General features: G+C 48.8%; 1 long non-coding RNA gene across 1 annotated transcript; it reads left to right on the top strand.

Moving 5' to 3' along the window:
- The first annotated feature begins 6,279 nt into the window (after nt 1-6,279).
- On the top strand, nt 6,280-15,290 carry LOC144166638 (uncharacterized). The gene is made up of 2 exons (XR_013321716.1): nt 6,280-6,413; nt 15,193-15,290. It is a non-coding gene; the product is annotated as an uncharacterized LOC144166638 (long non-coding RNA).
- Nucleotides 15,291-15,505: the final 215 nt, after the last annotated feature.

Here is a 15,505-nt window from a genome sequence, read left to right as displayed (position 1 = left end):
GAGGAGCGGCCGTGCTTGAGGGAACCTTCATTGCTACTCCACTGCATGCAACACCTCAAATTAGTTATACAGGCCTCAGTTATACATTTAGTTACGCCGGCCTTGGACTCAGTTTTGCTGAGTCCAAGGCCGCAACGCATTCTCTAAGTCCTTCTTCAGTTAGCTAGAGCCAAAGGTTGCGTGGTGCTAAAGTGTGAACAATCTCCAAATTTGTAAAAAAAAAAAAGACGCAGATTAGTATTAGTATCCCAGTATACACTAACGAGAGAAAAAGAATTCTCCCTGCGCATTGGTTCTCATCGAGACACCCATACAAAGGTCACACATACTCTAACCACAGCCTGAACTTTCGCTCGTGCGCAGTGGATGATACCTGACGCACGTAACTAAGCTTTCCGGCAAGGGCGACATTGCATACCTGCGCACACGCAAACACAGGAAGTTCTGAATTTATCTGTGCTTTCAAGGCGCGCTTGACATGCGTGAGTGCTGAGGACCTGTGCGGCCCGTGATCCGTATTTGGTGCAAAGGCATGACAATTAAGGTGCTCGAACGGTAATTCTTCCAACAGATACCACCAGATCCGAAGGTTCTGTTTCTCGTTAACAACATTATAGTTCTAACCATGCTGACAACCGCTCCATACGCGTGTTAACTGCTTAAGGAATATAATGTCTTCTTCAACCATTCTTTTGTCAGCACAAAAATAGAACATGTCGTCAAGTTAGCTTTAACACATTCACACTTAAACAATATTAAAGCATCACAACTCGTAAAGACGTGTTGACCATGCAAATACTATAATAACTACCTGGAGAACGGCCCCTGTGGGAATTAGTAGGGTGATTGCACTGAACGAGATATGCCACAAAGCCACTATCCCTCGACCTTGGTTATGTGTTTTGCGTAATTTAGCTGCTCTTAACGCGTGTAATAACATCAGCTTAATGGTGGGTTCATTGGTAACTTGATAATCACCCGATAAAACGTTGAGGAATTAGAGGAATGGAATTGAACTGCCCGGCCATTCCCGGAGTGTGAATGGGCGATGTTCCGGCATTCTGAGGAATTGAAAGGAATGGAATTTAGGCAACTTGTAATTCCCCGGAATAGAAATGGCATGGAATGGGGACGCCCATTCCGCAACACTGCTTAGTACGCATTAAAAATAAATTTGGTCAAGGTGAAATTTGAGTGCAGTTGGCCTTTAGGGTAATAGAGTGGGCCCTTAGAGAGAGCAAGCGTGGCCGGAAGCTTTAGAAAGTTAGATGCGCAGATGAGATCAGGAAATTTGAGGCGGTAAATTGGTTCAGTTAGCACAGGACCGGGGTAAATGGAGATCCATGGGAGAGGCCTTTGTTCTGCAGTGGACGTAGATGGGCTGATGATGATGATGAAGCTGTTCGAATGGCCTCTGCAGTTGCATTGTAGAATTACAGGAGGATGACTTGCAGGATACTTAGTGGGGTGTCGCGTTGGCGACGGCCCCCAAGGACGAGGCAGGAGACGTACGCTCAAGTCGAAGAGTGAAGCCAAAATAGAGAATAATTTATTCAGTGACGTCATATATATATATATATATACCCTGGCGATAGCCCCCTGGTGGTAGAATCACTTGACATCAAACCCGAAACCAAAACCCCAGATACTACATACTTTCCCCTTAATTTTTGTTGTACTTCATCTTTCCCTCTTAAAAAGAACAAACCGAGCAAATAACATTCCCATACCCAAGACAAACAACTGACACAGTCCATCAGCAAAGGTAATACCATCCACATGTCCAAAACTAACTGTTACAAATGTTACTGATAGAGCCCTTTCCACTCCCTTTACAGCACACTTCACTTTTACTTTGAAAGCACTTTCCCCTCACAGCACTTCACTTAAATGTACTTCACTGTATTTGCACTGTGCTTCACTTCACACACTGCACTGTTTCCTTCCACCTTTTTCTCTTTTTCTTTTTCTTGTCGGCGGACTCGTCGTCATACGCGACGTCCTCGATCTTGGGCTTATCCTCCTCGTTGGCCTTCTCGGCCTCTCCCTCAGGCTTGTCAGCTTCTTTGGACGTCTCTCGTGGCCTTCTCAGCTTCTTTCTGTTCACCCTTCTGAGACTCTTTTTGCCTCTTTTCTTTTAGCTCGGATGTGTGAGCCTAAGGCGGAGTTCTCCCACAATTTTTCGAACTTTGTCAAATTCTTTTTGGGTGTGCTCTAAAAGGCGCTTGCTGTGTTCAATATCTCTTTCTAGTATTTTGCCGCGCTCTACAAGAGTGCTGCAGTCACACTCCAGTTGGTTGTAGTTCAAAGGTGCTGTAGCTATTTACCAGCATCGAGGCTGGTCTTCAGGAAGTATCAGACAGAGTGCATAAATGGCATTCATGCCCAGCATAGGTCTTGCTTTTGGCACAACATAAAACAAGAGAGGTTGCTGAGTATTTTTAAACTGAACAGTAGCTGTGAAAAATTCTGACACAGGTATGATACCACCCGAATAAACTTTAAGAATAAGTGGTGGAGCTTCAAGTGCTATCTGCGTAGCAAAGTAACCTTGAAAAATTTCCTCGTATTGAATATAGACAGCTGAGCCTGTGTGAAGTGCCATTTACCCTGACATCAGCGTAGAATTCTTGCCGTGATGAATTTGCGTGTTGGCCAAGCTGGTTGACGACTATGGCCTTATCGTGGTCGGGTGGGGTCTCGATGTTTCGCAACGGTGGCCGGGTGTGTCATTTCACACGAGGTGACGACGGATGCGTGGTTGCAGAACGCGGCGTACGGCAGGCATCCGTGAAAAGGCCGATTTTACCGCACCGAAAACACGTTTTCCCAAGAACGGGACACTGTTGAAGAGGGTGCCACGTCCTACCACGGCGGCGGCACACTGGAGGAGAACGCCGAGCACTGGTCCGGGCTGACCCAAGCCCCGGACGTGACGGTGATGCACTTCTGTTGCTTGAAATTGTGGGGCGAAACTCGCCACGTCGAACACGGCTGGGGCACTGTTGAAGTGGATGCCACGTCCTGTCGCAACGGCCACAAGTTGTCGGTAGTGAACTTCGGTGGCTGGTTCTAAACGTAGCGGGCCAAAATTCACGATGTGGAAATCGAAGCGGTCGAGTTCGTTGAGTCCCGTCGATCCCTTGAACTATTTCTTCTCTGGCTGCTCGATATCGTTGCAGCAGATCCTATACTTCACTTACGTTTTGGATGACTTGGATGGCTTTGTCAAACGTGAGCGCCGGGCCTTCAGTGAGCAGACGTTCCCTGGTGCGATCGGACGCAAGTCCCACGACGAGTTGATCCACGAGTGAGGCGGCTTCGTCAAAGCCGAAGTTGAACTGCCGATTCACGTATTGCACACGGCGCGAGAAGTTGACCGCTCATTCCGTTTCTGCTTGACATAAACTTCGGAACTGTATGTGGTTCGCCCGCAGTGATGTCGAGACGTCAAAGTGAGCCGCGAGGCCCTGAACGAAATATTCATAGCCGTGCTTACGCCCGCCGGTCTGGCTGCTTTCAAGAGTACTGCTTTGCATCACGGAGTGAATTTTTTAGAGCCTGCTGCGATAAGGTATGTTTCGAATGAGCGGTGCCACTCGCTCTCCGGGAACGGCAGAAATGGAGGTGGCTTCGCGGCTATGTCAGCCATCTTGACAAGATGATGAACAAATTGTGCCACTTAACTTTGCTTTCAGAAGTTTATATAAACCTGGTGCAAGAAATACCTGGTGCCAGTTGTCGATATCTTGGAGTGTTGCTTCACGGTGGCTTGTTGCTGGACGTATTTGCTGCCTGTCGCTCGATGAAAGCGAATTTTGGAACGATGCTGCCTACCGCCGTCTTCTTCCTGATGCGGTAGGCTTAAAGGGACACTGAAGTGAATTTGTCAAGCTCCCGTTTTTGCTTGCACTGCGTAGACTGGCTCAAATTAGCACACTTTTCATCGTTTATCCGGTTGACAAATGGGTAAATATTTTACAAAGCGCGAAAGAAGAAATACTACCATGCGCGGTTTGCGGCGGCCGCACCAACTAAGGCTGTGACGTTGGGAGGAGGGGCGCCGTGATTGGACGATGCCCAAGATTAGCAATCACACAAGTTTCGGTTTCGGTTTCGGTTCTGTAAAACATAACCAATGGCGTTGTTGGATGGGCATTCTCAATATCTCAGTAATCATCGTACCGCGCTTCTGCCATGTTGTCGGCTGTAAAATGCACAAGATAAGCCTCCCAGGACGGCTTGTAGTCGTAGCATTCACTAGCCGAGACCTACGCAGTGCATGAACGCCCTCCGCGTACCCGCAGACGCCCAAATGTCATGCGCTTTTCCCCCATATTTGGAGCTTGCCTCCCTCATGCCTGTATCGTAAAAAGCGTGTTCGCACCAGGCCAAGGGTCTGTTGATTCTGGCCTGTGCCCACTGCCTGCAAGCAGTCGGTGCTGATGGCAACAGCACGCCAACGAAAACTCGCTAGCGCGCCAGTGACAGCCTGCGCGCGTTCTGTGAACTAGTTCATGGAGCAATGAATGTTGCGGCCCAAAAAAAGGTGAACTCAGTGTAGATAACATCGGCGGAAAACTAAAAATTTAACTTACAAAAAAAAAGCACGTACCCGAATTTGTGACTTGCAAAACACTTGCGATGACATACCTAGCGCTCCAAACCACTCGGCCACAAGCGAGCGCTGCCGACTTTGGAAATATAAGGTACATAATGTATAACCAGTTTACACTTTTATTTAGTTTTAGCATTCCAAGCAGCTTAGGTGACTATATGCTGTTTTGCGCTCGTGCACTAAGCATCCCCCAAGTTTCCACAATATCTCACGTCTAGCAATTGCATTTCGTAGACGGAAAAGCGTTCGCAGATGCGTAGTCGTGCTGCTGACCGCTGTGCTTGTTCGCCCAGCGCAAAAAAGTGCTTCCCGCGCCCTAGTTTTACGCTGTACGGTAAAAATATCAGTTGATTTTATTTCCTTAGTACCTATATTGACTTCGCTGACTCTTCTCCCGCCTTCAAGAGGCCTTATATTTTCCTACTGGCGTACCAGTCAGCGAAGCGTCGCATGTGCGCTTGTGCAGCGCTTGTGTGAAGCGACCTTGACTTGGAGCTAGATACAGTGTACAAACAAACCAAGTAAAGAAAGGCACATTCTTCCATTCACAAACGCGTCCTGGCTTCGTTTCAACTAAGCGAACGAATTGCGACCAAGCAATTTTTTTTTAACCTCCTTGATTACGACGACCCGCCGGCGGCCGGCGGACGAAACGCTGGGCCGACTGACTCTGTCGGCCGGCGAGCCGTGCAGTAGCGCAGCCGTGGCGCAGCCAATTGCCAGCTCATCCCCTCCTGACGTCACACGAAAACGCCACAGAAAATGGGCGAGCGTAAAGAGAGGAGGACAGCATTTTCGAATTAGTTTTTCTACTAAATAAAATCGCGTAAACGCGCCTAGAGTGGTCGAAACATGGCCTGGGGACTCCGGACTACAATTTTGCGCTAGTAATCCCGCAATGTTTACATATCACTTCAGTGTCCCTTTAACTCGTTATCGCTCTCGGCTGACTGTTTCAGCCCTCACTACTTGAAAATAAAACTTGCGGCCTGTTTGGCGGCTTACGCACTATTGAAGGAATTTCGAGCGCTTACATTTCGGACGGTTCTTAAGTCGGCTGCACCATTGTGGGGTCGCGTTGCCGATGGCCCCGAAGGGCGAAACAGGAGACGTACGCTCAAGTCGAAGAGTAAAGCCAGAAGAGAGAATTTTTTTAAATAATTTGTTCAGTGACGTCATATATATACCCTGGGCTGAGCCCCCTGGTGGTAGAAACACTTGACATCAAAACCGAAACCAAAGCCCCCAGATACTACACTTAGCCATTCATAAGTTGGGGCAGCTTGGAAAGGGTTTCAACCATAGCTGTACATATGGCTGGATCGCTGTGTTGTCGTTAGATCGTATAAGCGGCATCCGTAGAGGCACGTTTTGCGTATCTTGCAGTGCATACGCTGCAGCCCGCTATTTACGGAGAGCTGAACCGATGCCTTCCTTTGGCGGAGTGTCTCAGGTTGTTCTATCGTTATTTTTTTCTCTGCCATTCACAAAATCTCCCCACTGAAGTTTTCCTGATTTGCTGTCAATTAACTGGATATACTCATTGACTAAATCCAAGGCTTGTAAGCCAATCCCGGGAACTGTGTATATGCCATATTATATGGCAACCATCATCGTCATCATCATCATCATGAAAATGACACGCAGTGAGGGTGAAGAAGAAAAAGAACAGGCTGAGCCATGGCGGAGATCCACCGGGAGCTCTCAAGCGTCCTTCGGGAGAGAAGCGTTTTCTCCAACGTGCTTGACAAGATCGAGGCCAAGGCTAAGCTAAAGAGAGAGTGGCTCGTCTACGGTGAGTGCTGGACGACCGGCTTTCCTGCTTGCGCTGCAACTCAAACGTCATGGCGAGGCATTTGAGGGAGTGAAAACCAGGCTTCGGAGTCAAAGCCGCCTTGTGGTGCTTGCGCGGTACGGACAGGCAGCCACCTCATTAAACATGCGCTTTGTAAGCAAGATGTGGAAATATGCCAAGCATTCGCGCCTCGAGAGGGAGCACCAAATTTGCTCGTTTTTATTAAACGTTTATTTCTCTCTCTTCCAAGTTGGAGGGGACGTGTGTGTATGCCCATGTCGTTGTTGGCCTAGCTACATAGCAGTTAGAGACTGGCCGAGCATTAGGTTACAATAACCCCGATTGTAATCCGTACAGCACCGGCCACAGACAGACTACGCACTACGGGTTCCAGCAAGCCGAGCCACCGGGCTTGTTCGGCTCTCGCCGCACGCACGCCAGTTACTCCGCAGGGAAGCGATAACATTCATAACACCACGGTTCATTACGTGGACAACCACGATACAGCAACAGCACTGCATTGTACAGCGAGCCATTAGTACAACCACCGGCCTATACGCATCCCGAAAGAGGACGAGTGCATACCCAACAATGCGCATGTCAACAATGATATAAAATGGGGGCGCACGGCAGCAGCTTCACGGTGTGCCACCAACCTTAACCGGGCGTCAATGGCACTCGTGTGCCGACCATTAACGGCGCCAGGCGCCAAAACGCGGACGCAGGTAAAGCCTGCTAAAGACGGAGAAACCCAAGACTGGCCGAACAACCGAGACAACCCGACGGGAGAGTGTGTTGTGGGCGTAGGCAGACGCCAACACTGGGTTGTAAAGACGAAGACGAAGCTGTGCCCACTACCTAGCTTCTATTGCTTCCCAAAAACAACACGTCTGAGCCGTGCTTTCCCTCCGTGGTACTCCAAACGCTGGTCCCAAACGCAGGGTACATTGTTAACAGAGGTATAGCAGAGACGAGAACCGGTCCCGAAATGTTACCCGGTACACATGCGCATGCGCAACAACCAGTATTTCCGCCTCTCCGCACGCGCAGTAGCGCCACTCGCCTACCGTTTCGCGTACCGGGACCGGTTTATCGCTCTTGTTTGAATCTTTATCAGAGCATTAGCATGTAGTGTTTTCTGTGCGTTCTTTGTGTACCGTATGTACCGGGACCTGACCGGGTCCATGCGCATTCGTTCCGGTAAAGTGGCTTTTCCGCTGATTAGCCAGTCCGCCGCACAATATGCGCGTGCACTCGTTCCCGTGGGGTTCGGTCATCCTCGCTGTGACCGCACGCGTAGGCCAATTCCAATTCCGTATCGCACGGCACACACGTTACGTACGGAACCAACTGTGTTCTAAATCAAGAGAGCTATAGCAGAACGAAAAACCGGCCATAGTACGGTACCTGCGCTCCTGCGCCTGCACCCACACGGAAAAACTATATATGCACATGGCATGTGTGCCGGGTACCGTACCGGGCCCGCTTCCCCGTTATGCTATAACTGTGTACTCCATTCTACAGCAGAGAACCGGCCCCGTAATGTACCGGTGCACTTGCAAATGCGGGCATCCACACCTGTCACCATTGCGCACGCGCAGTGGAGCCGGTCGCCTACCGGGTAGGGTTCGGGCCCGGTTGTCCACTCGGCTATAACTCTCTAAGGCAATCATGGCATGTATAAATCAACAAGGTGCTCGCCGGATGACTGCAGGTGAAACAAAGGCCACGAGTGGCCAAAATGCGTGGCGTGCATCGCTGAGTGCCGGTCAGTCGGCCCTCCCGCGCACACCGCTCACGCTCCCGCCGAGTCTCCCCTTCGGGAGAGGAGGGAAGCGCCCAAAGATAGTCTAGGCCCACTGGAGAGTTTTAGCGTAGTGTACGCTACGATACCGGTGGCGACTACCGCGAACCTACTCGCGCAAGTGCGCATTTGTTCCAGGCACGTTTCGCAAGTTTCGCCAGTTTAGCCCGTCCGCGTCGAGAAAAGTGCGTTGAATCGTTACAGCGTGAACAGCCTTCTTTTACACAGCCTTTCTTTCTACCTCGCCCATTATCCTCTCCTGAGTAATATATCGACACATTGTTGTCCGTAACGCCTCAACGCGATGAAACCGAGGCATCCATGGCGGATGTGACACAAAGAACATCTATTCCGGCTTTCCCGACGGCCATTCTTAGTAAGCGGAACCAAGACGACGCATTCGAGTTTCGGGCAGATGAAAGGCCAGTACAAGCTTACTTTGAGACTGTGCGCGCTTTGGTTCATGCCTCTGAAGACGAAGCTTACAGAAACATGATCTCGAACATTCAAAACATCATTAAATTCATATAAATTCCCCTAAGGTATTACATAGCAGATCAGATCATATTACGTGGAAATGGTAAATGTGGTAATTCTGGTTAGTATTGCATGTGATTGTGACATTCAGATTTTTATATTGGTGACATTCGTAATTCGGCAGCGTTAATCATGCAAGCAATTGACAGTCTCCTTGGGCTATTTCCTTTCTCTGGCACAGTTTTATCCGTAACTACAAACACTTGTACTGTCGGACTGTCGGACCATAAAGAGGCGAAAGAGCAGACCATATCACACATTGAGCGCAATCTCTATTCAAAGAGCGAGCGCGCGCTGACGGCCCGGTCCGTCGCTTCGGCCGCCTGATACACTGCATGAGCTATTGCCATTCGTACTTGCACCAAAGCCATCCCGAAAGGGGAGATCCAGAGCTCCTCTGTGATCGTTCTTTTATTGTGGGTAATCTAGTTTGTGTCCTTGCTGCTTGCAAACGTTATCATTGCACCATTCGCAAAGTTTCGGGTTTATTGACTTAAAGGGACAGTGAAGTGTTTTGTAACCATTGCGGAAATACTTGCACAAATTGAAGTCTGCAGTCCCTCGGGCATGTTTCGACCACTCTAGGTGCGTTTACGCCGCATAATTTAATAGAAAAATGAATTTGAAAGTGTTGTCCTTCTCTCTGCGGCCTCTTTCCTCTTTCCGCTTTCCTATGACGTTTCTTTTGGTGCGTACTGGAGGCTGGCTTGGCTTGACTGCGCGGCTTGCCGACCCTCCGCCAAGTCAGTTGGCCTGCTGCTGGCGGGTTAAACTAATCTACGACGAGGTTTGCTCACGAATCAATGGGGTTTTGTTTTGTTAGTTGGCAGACTATTATGGTCGTAAAGTTGATGAAGTGAAAGTAGCTCCACACAGCGCATATTCGACGCTTAGATGACTTGTCTTTACTAGAGCTGTAAGGTGCATATGCCTGTGCGAGTGGTAGGCTAGTTGAAAATCTAAGGTCAAATAAAGGCGGTAGAAGTGTATGTAGGGTAGTAGAAACTGTTAGTTGAAGGGAAGGCGGGAGAAAAGACAGTAAACATGTTATAGGCAATACGGAAATAAAATCAACCAAAAATATTATTGTAAATCTTCAAACTAAAAACACTTCTTTAGCAGGATAAAATTACACCGCAGTCAGAAGCGCGACCACACATTTGCGATTGCTCCTTTTGCATAAGGAACACAGTCGACATCCGTGGGGATTCGAGGAACACTTACTGCACAAACTTTATTCAAGAAATACTCATCTAAAACACTGGGAATGCCGAAAGTAAGAGAAAACAGCCTATACGATATATTGGCCCCTAGGACATAGCGTGGCGCCACCTACGAGTGACGTCACTTGTAGGACGCCGGGCTGTGGTGTCGTCTGCTTGAACACATTTCCTGTGCTGATGCGATCGCTCGTTTTTTGTTGTGGCCACCACGTGTCCCTCGTCGCGGTTTTCATGCAAGTTACAGAAAAACGTGGTCTAAAGACCGAATAATCCAGGCAAGCAATCAGCGACTCGCTTGCGGCCGGCGACACCGCCGCGGGTAGGTAATTGCGACCATCGCCACCGACAGCTCGTACGCAGCCAGCTAACGCCAAGGACGATGCAACTGGTGCCGAGAAAAGTACGCTGTTATTCATTATAAAATACAGTAATCCCTCGTTATAACAAAGTCAGCGGGACGGCGAAAAATTTTGTTATAAGCGGTATTTCCATATAAGCATCCTGTCAAGAAAACCTAAAGCAGTTGAGCTTTAATTTCGCTATAAATGCGAATAATCAAAACATAATGTATTCAGACAAGCAAAATATTAATTCGGGTGCACAAAAGGTAGTGAGATTTGAATTTTTTAAGTTCTGACCGAGCGCGACCAACACCAGCTCCAATTTTACGATGGCTTGCATGACGCTCTGGTCGCCGTGATTGGGCGCCGTGAAGAGCTGTGACTGGCATCCGAACGCCTCGCAGACTGGAGAGCGAATGGGAGGAAAAGCAGTGGCGACATTTATAGCGGCGCCCGGGCGTTACGGAACGCTACGAAATTTGCGTTCTGGGAAACGCCGCAAATGCCATCCATGGCTTGACTCTGAAGTTGTGTTTGTGAGCTCGAAAAACGGCCACCTGCTCATTCTGGGTCAGAGCGCAATCATGAAAACAGACCGGTTTTGTACTAGGTGCTTTGCGTGATCACTGCCCAATTTTTTTTCGAGTTGTGCACCAGTGATGTTTGCAAAACAAGAGTTTTTCGGCGCCCCGTTGTCTACGACACTTCTAATTCTACGGTTCGAGTGACGTTGTACGCGCACCGTCGCGTTCACGCCATTGAACAATGTCCAGGAACGAAATTCAATGAAGTTACTACACATTTTGACCATTTGTCTAAAATCTGATGGTGCGAATCGAGCATGATCGGTTCGCGAAAATCGCCGGGGAAACACCGGCTTGCAATGACCCAACATGTTGACAGCCTGACTGGCCGCTGGGTCACCGCCACTCGGAGATGCCTCCGCTCGCCTCTTCACCCTAAGCAGGTCATACTCTTCGTGCACTTTGAGTAATGCGGTCCAAAATCCATGTGTTTGGGTTGGGACTAGAAGAAATTTCGAATAAAGCGATATTTCGAGTAAAGCGATTTCGTTATAACGCGGGATTGCTGTACTTGCGACGTGACATGTACGAGACCGTGTGTGCAAAGAAAATAGACCTTGCAACTGCGACGGAAGCATGCCGCTCAGTTGTGATATTACCTAGCGTACTGCGCGGATTGCCTGGTAATAATAATCACTACGTGAGAAGGGTGAGCGGATTGCTTCGCCGCACATGCTCAAACGGGCCGGTACGATCTGCATGTCCCTCCTGCATTTCCCCTCCACAGTTTTTTCTTTATATTTATGCCTGATTTGATCAACTATCACTAATACTTGTCCTGCTATGTTTACTTTTCGCAATGTATGAATGGTACTAACGCCAGTTTTCAACGTCTTCGAGCGAGTTTAGACGTGCCTATGTTTATTTTAATAGAGGCTACGCCGTGGAAATTTATAATTGCAACACGGCTTTTGACTGTTTACAATGACCCTGTGCATTTCTCTAGCATCACGTTCGAGAACTCATGACTGCTCACAACGGCGCGGCTGTGTACGAGGCGAAAATCATCGTGAGATAATGGGGAATTTTAAAATAGGGGAACCAAGCGTTGGGGGCCCAATAAGTTAGGGGAACCCAAAACACGCTTGCGCGCTACGAGTTTTCGAAGAGGGTCTTCTCCAACAGCTAGCTCACCGCCGGTTTCGGATGCGCGGAGTTCCATGTTGGGAACTTTAGGCTTAGCGTCGCGGCAGATATTTCATCGCCGCTTTCGTTACAGTTGCGAATGACAGCCCCCAACATAACTTTTCACCATACTTTTCACCATACTTTCACCATAACTTTTCATCATACGTATGGGGAAGTTTGTATCCACGGTGACTGCAATTTAAGCGATCGATGATCAAAATACCTGCCACGGCCTAGGCCAATTTTTGCGCGCAGTTATCGCCACCTTTCGGCCGCTGCCGCAGCGCGCGTGAACGGGCCGGTGGTGCCGAGATTGACGCCTGGGGCCTGTCGGCTATTATTTGAGCATCGCTTCGAAAATCACCGCTAATGACACTACCTAGCACAATTTTTCACCACACTAACATTCACTTTCATGAATGTGGAACTCCTTATCCGCGACAAGTCTGGTTTTAAAAGGGGGATCAAGGTGTTGGTGCCGCGACCTGCGGCGGTTCGAGCCGCCGGTGGGCAGGCACGGCGGACTGTGTGCGGAGCGCGTCTGCGAGCAGTGAACGCGTCATGATTTCCTGCTTCATCCATTTCTTGCGAACAACAAGCGAAATCTAGAAGTTTAGAGCGGCGATCGTCGTAGCCTCCAATGTTCATCGGGGAAACAAGCCGCAGCTTGCGCTAACACCGGCTTCGTTGGCATGCGTCCGCATACACCACCACGCTCAAGTCGTTTGCGGGCAGCCTACCACTGTTGACACGGTTATCAAGTCCCCATGAGGTAAAAATACGCTTCGCGGACTGATAATTAACTTCACACGCCGAAAATAAACTCGAAAATACACTTAGAAGGCACGTCCTGAACTAAATGTCACGCGCTGCAAGCCTACAACGCATCATGGTCGGCAAGGTAGGAACGGGGATCCTACAAGTGACGTCAAAACGATCGCAGCGTTGGCCTCTCCAGTGGCGGCCCTCGCGGACAATACTTCATATTCCCTTCCCGGCCGCCGTGTGGTTTGTGGCTGAGGGGTCTAAGGCCCTGGTTGTAGTACTTCGCAGAGAGCAGGTTGGTATCCCTGGTAGCACATTCTTTTTTAGGTTATTTTTTTTCGTTTCGTTAATGTTTTCTATGCTGCATTCGCTGTTTTCCGAGTTCGTAATCTCAGGCCGACTGAAACTGCCACGCTGGCAAGTTCTCGTTGGCGTGATGTTGCCATAAGCACTGTAAGCCAGCGGCCACAGCGCCGAATTAGGCGACAATCGGCTTGGAGCGAACACGCCTCCTACGACATAGGTACGACCAAGGCAAGCTCTAAAGGTGGGGAAGAAGCGCCTCGCAGTTCAGCGCGCCTGACGACGCGGATGCCGTTCAGCCACATCCCACACTCCTAATAAAAAGGTCCTTAAAAAGTAGCAACGGCCGTATTTACTAACTTCCTTGAACCTTACTATACCTCGCGTTACGGTACGTAGCCTCTGCCACTAGCAACTGCATGGTTAGGAAATAAATTGGGTGTAGGAAGGTATACTCGGTTACAACTCAAGAACGCCACCACCTCATGTAGTGTAACACTCCGGCAAAGCGCCGGGCCCGTGACGTCAGTGCGCGCGCGTTTTGTAAGGGGTTTGCTATGAATGCGTGATATCGTCTGCCTTGTCTCACGCAGTTTGTTTGTCGTCACTGGAGTCGTTTATAAGCATGTTAAGTTCAAAAAATCATGGTAACGGCTCACGCCATGTTCAAAATATTACCAGTAACGCCCTACTTGCACCGAGCGGAGAAATATCAAGCTACCGTGATACGGCACAGCGGCAACTTCCGGTGCCGTTCGTAAGTTGTCACCGAGTATAGTATACATTAGATTAAGATCGGGCTTATCAGTAGGTTATGCAAGGCCAGTAAGTGAACGCATGTAGCTCCGAACGGTGTTATCGCTAGGTAGTGATACTGGTGAAGGTATTAGTGCTTCATGCCTGCTTCAGTTAGTAACCCTGACTAGTTCTGCATTTACTACCTCCATTTAAAGTACCTAGCGTTTAGTGAAGCAAGTAACTTTTTAGTGTTTTCTTATTGAATGCCGCAACCTTTTAGTTAAGAGTGTATGCGTCGGCTAGGGAATGCTACGATTCTTAGCGGTGCTGGCAGGTTTATATTACCCAAGAAGCGCAGCATACCGATTCCTGAGATGTCGAGAATGCCCAACCAACGATAACGTATCATGCCACCTATTGTCGCATTGAAAGGAGACGAAAAGTTGATTGAATTCTAATCTTGGTCCCAGTCACATCGCACCTCGAATACGCATCAGTGATCTTAGTTGTTAAATAAATACTGCTTTATGGACCGGATGAACGATGCAAAAAGTGTTCATTTGATTCAGTCAATGCAATCTTTGGCAAATTCACTGCAGTGTCCCTTTATCCTATAGGTGTTAGGTCAGCGTTTCGTTCGCACCAACTTTGCCCACTTGCGCCGCTACACCAACGCTTCCTTTTCACCGTATTTTAGCAAAAATCTGTAATGGCGCCATCGATCGGTTGCGAAAGAGAGCTTGCGGCGACAATTAGCCGCCACTGACGCTGCTTAACGTCGAAGAGCTATTACAGTTCGTATCTTCCGTTAAGGTAGCCCTAGCGTTAGTTTCTGGCACTTTTTTTTCCTGAGCTCGGTGTCGTAATGTTGCTGCTGGCGTAAGTTCCAGTGACGACGCGTTTCGATGGACGCAGGATGAACACAGCTGATAATTTGTGAGTAATGCCAGGAGAAAATCGCTGAATGAGCCTAACAAAGGTATCTTGTTATAAATGAGTAAGTTTAAATCACTCCGTTGTCGGGATCGGATGGCGCTAACGATGAAACTTGAAAGCTACGAAAAGGTGACAAGAGGTATGTGCGTACTTTTCTGGCAAAAAAAGAATACCCTATGCCATCTAAAGGTGGTATATTTCCACTTTTTGAACAATGACCGTTTCACTAGTTCTTTAAGAGGTTTAGTGCCTTAGTGTTAACTCGGGAGACAATCAGGAGCGTGCACCATGAATAGATAGTGCGGAATATACCTGAAGCTTCATTACCAATTCGGGTTGTATTCAGGTGTGTAGTTCTTCTTTCATGTAGCTGGAACCGCATCAAAGAGTGGCTCACAGTCGGCTTACTTTCCTTTGCAGCCTTCGCCGCCCTGACCGTCCTCCTGTACGTCTTCAAGATTGCCGGGCCGGGAATGACTCACTTCATTACAACGTTCTGGCCCATACTAGGCAGGTAAGCCCGACAGTCGTTACCTTGAAAATTCCACGTGCTTGGATTCCGGCAATTGGCGATAATGCAAAGCAGAGTCTCAACGGCCAAGAAACAAGAATTCCTCGGGGCACTTAAGCATGCTCACTTAGCTTGAACTAGAGACAGACCTATCTACTGCTGACAATTACTGCCTCCTGGGTTTCGGCTTTGGTGGCGTACGTGCGCGGTTTACAGCCACCG

The sequence above is a fragment of the Haemaphysalis longicornis genome, unplaced genomic scaffold (assembly GCF_048455015.1).
Source record: "Haemaphysalis longicornis isolate Haplotype H1 unplaced genomic scaffold, Haemaphysalis longicornis Haplotype H1 scaffold_18, whole genome shotgun sequence".
NCBI lineage: Eukaryota > Metazoa > Arthropoda > Arachnida > Ixodida > Ixodidae > Haemaphysalis > Haemaphysalis longicornis.
This window is presented reverse-complemented; position numbering and strand designations above follow the sequence as displayed.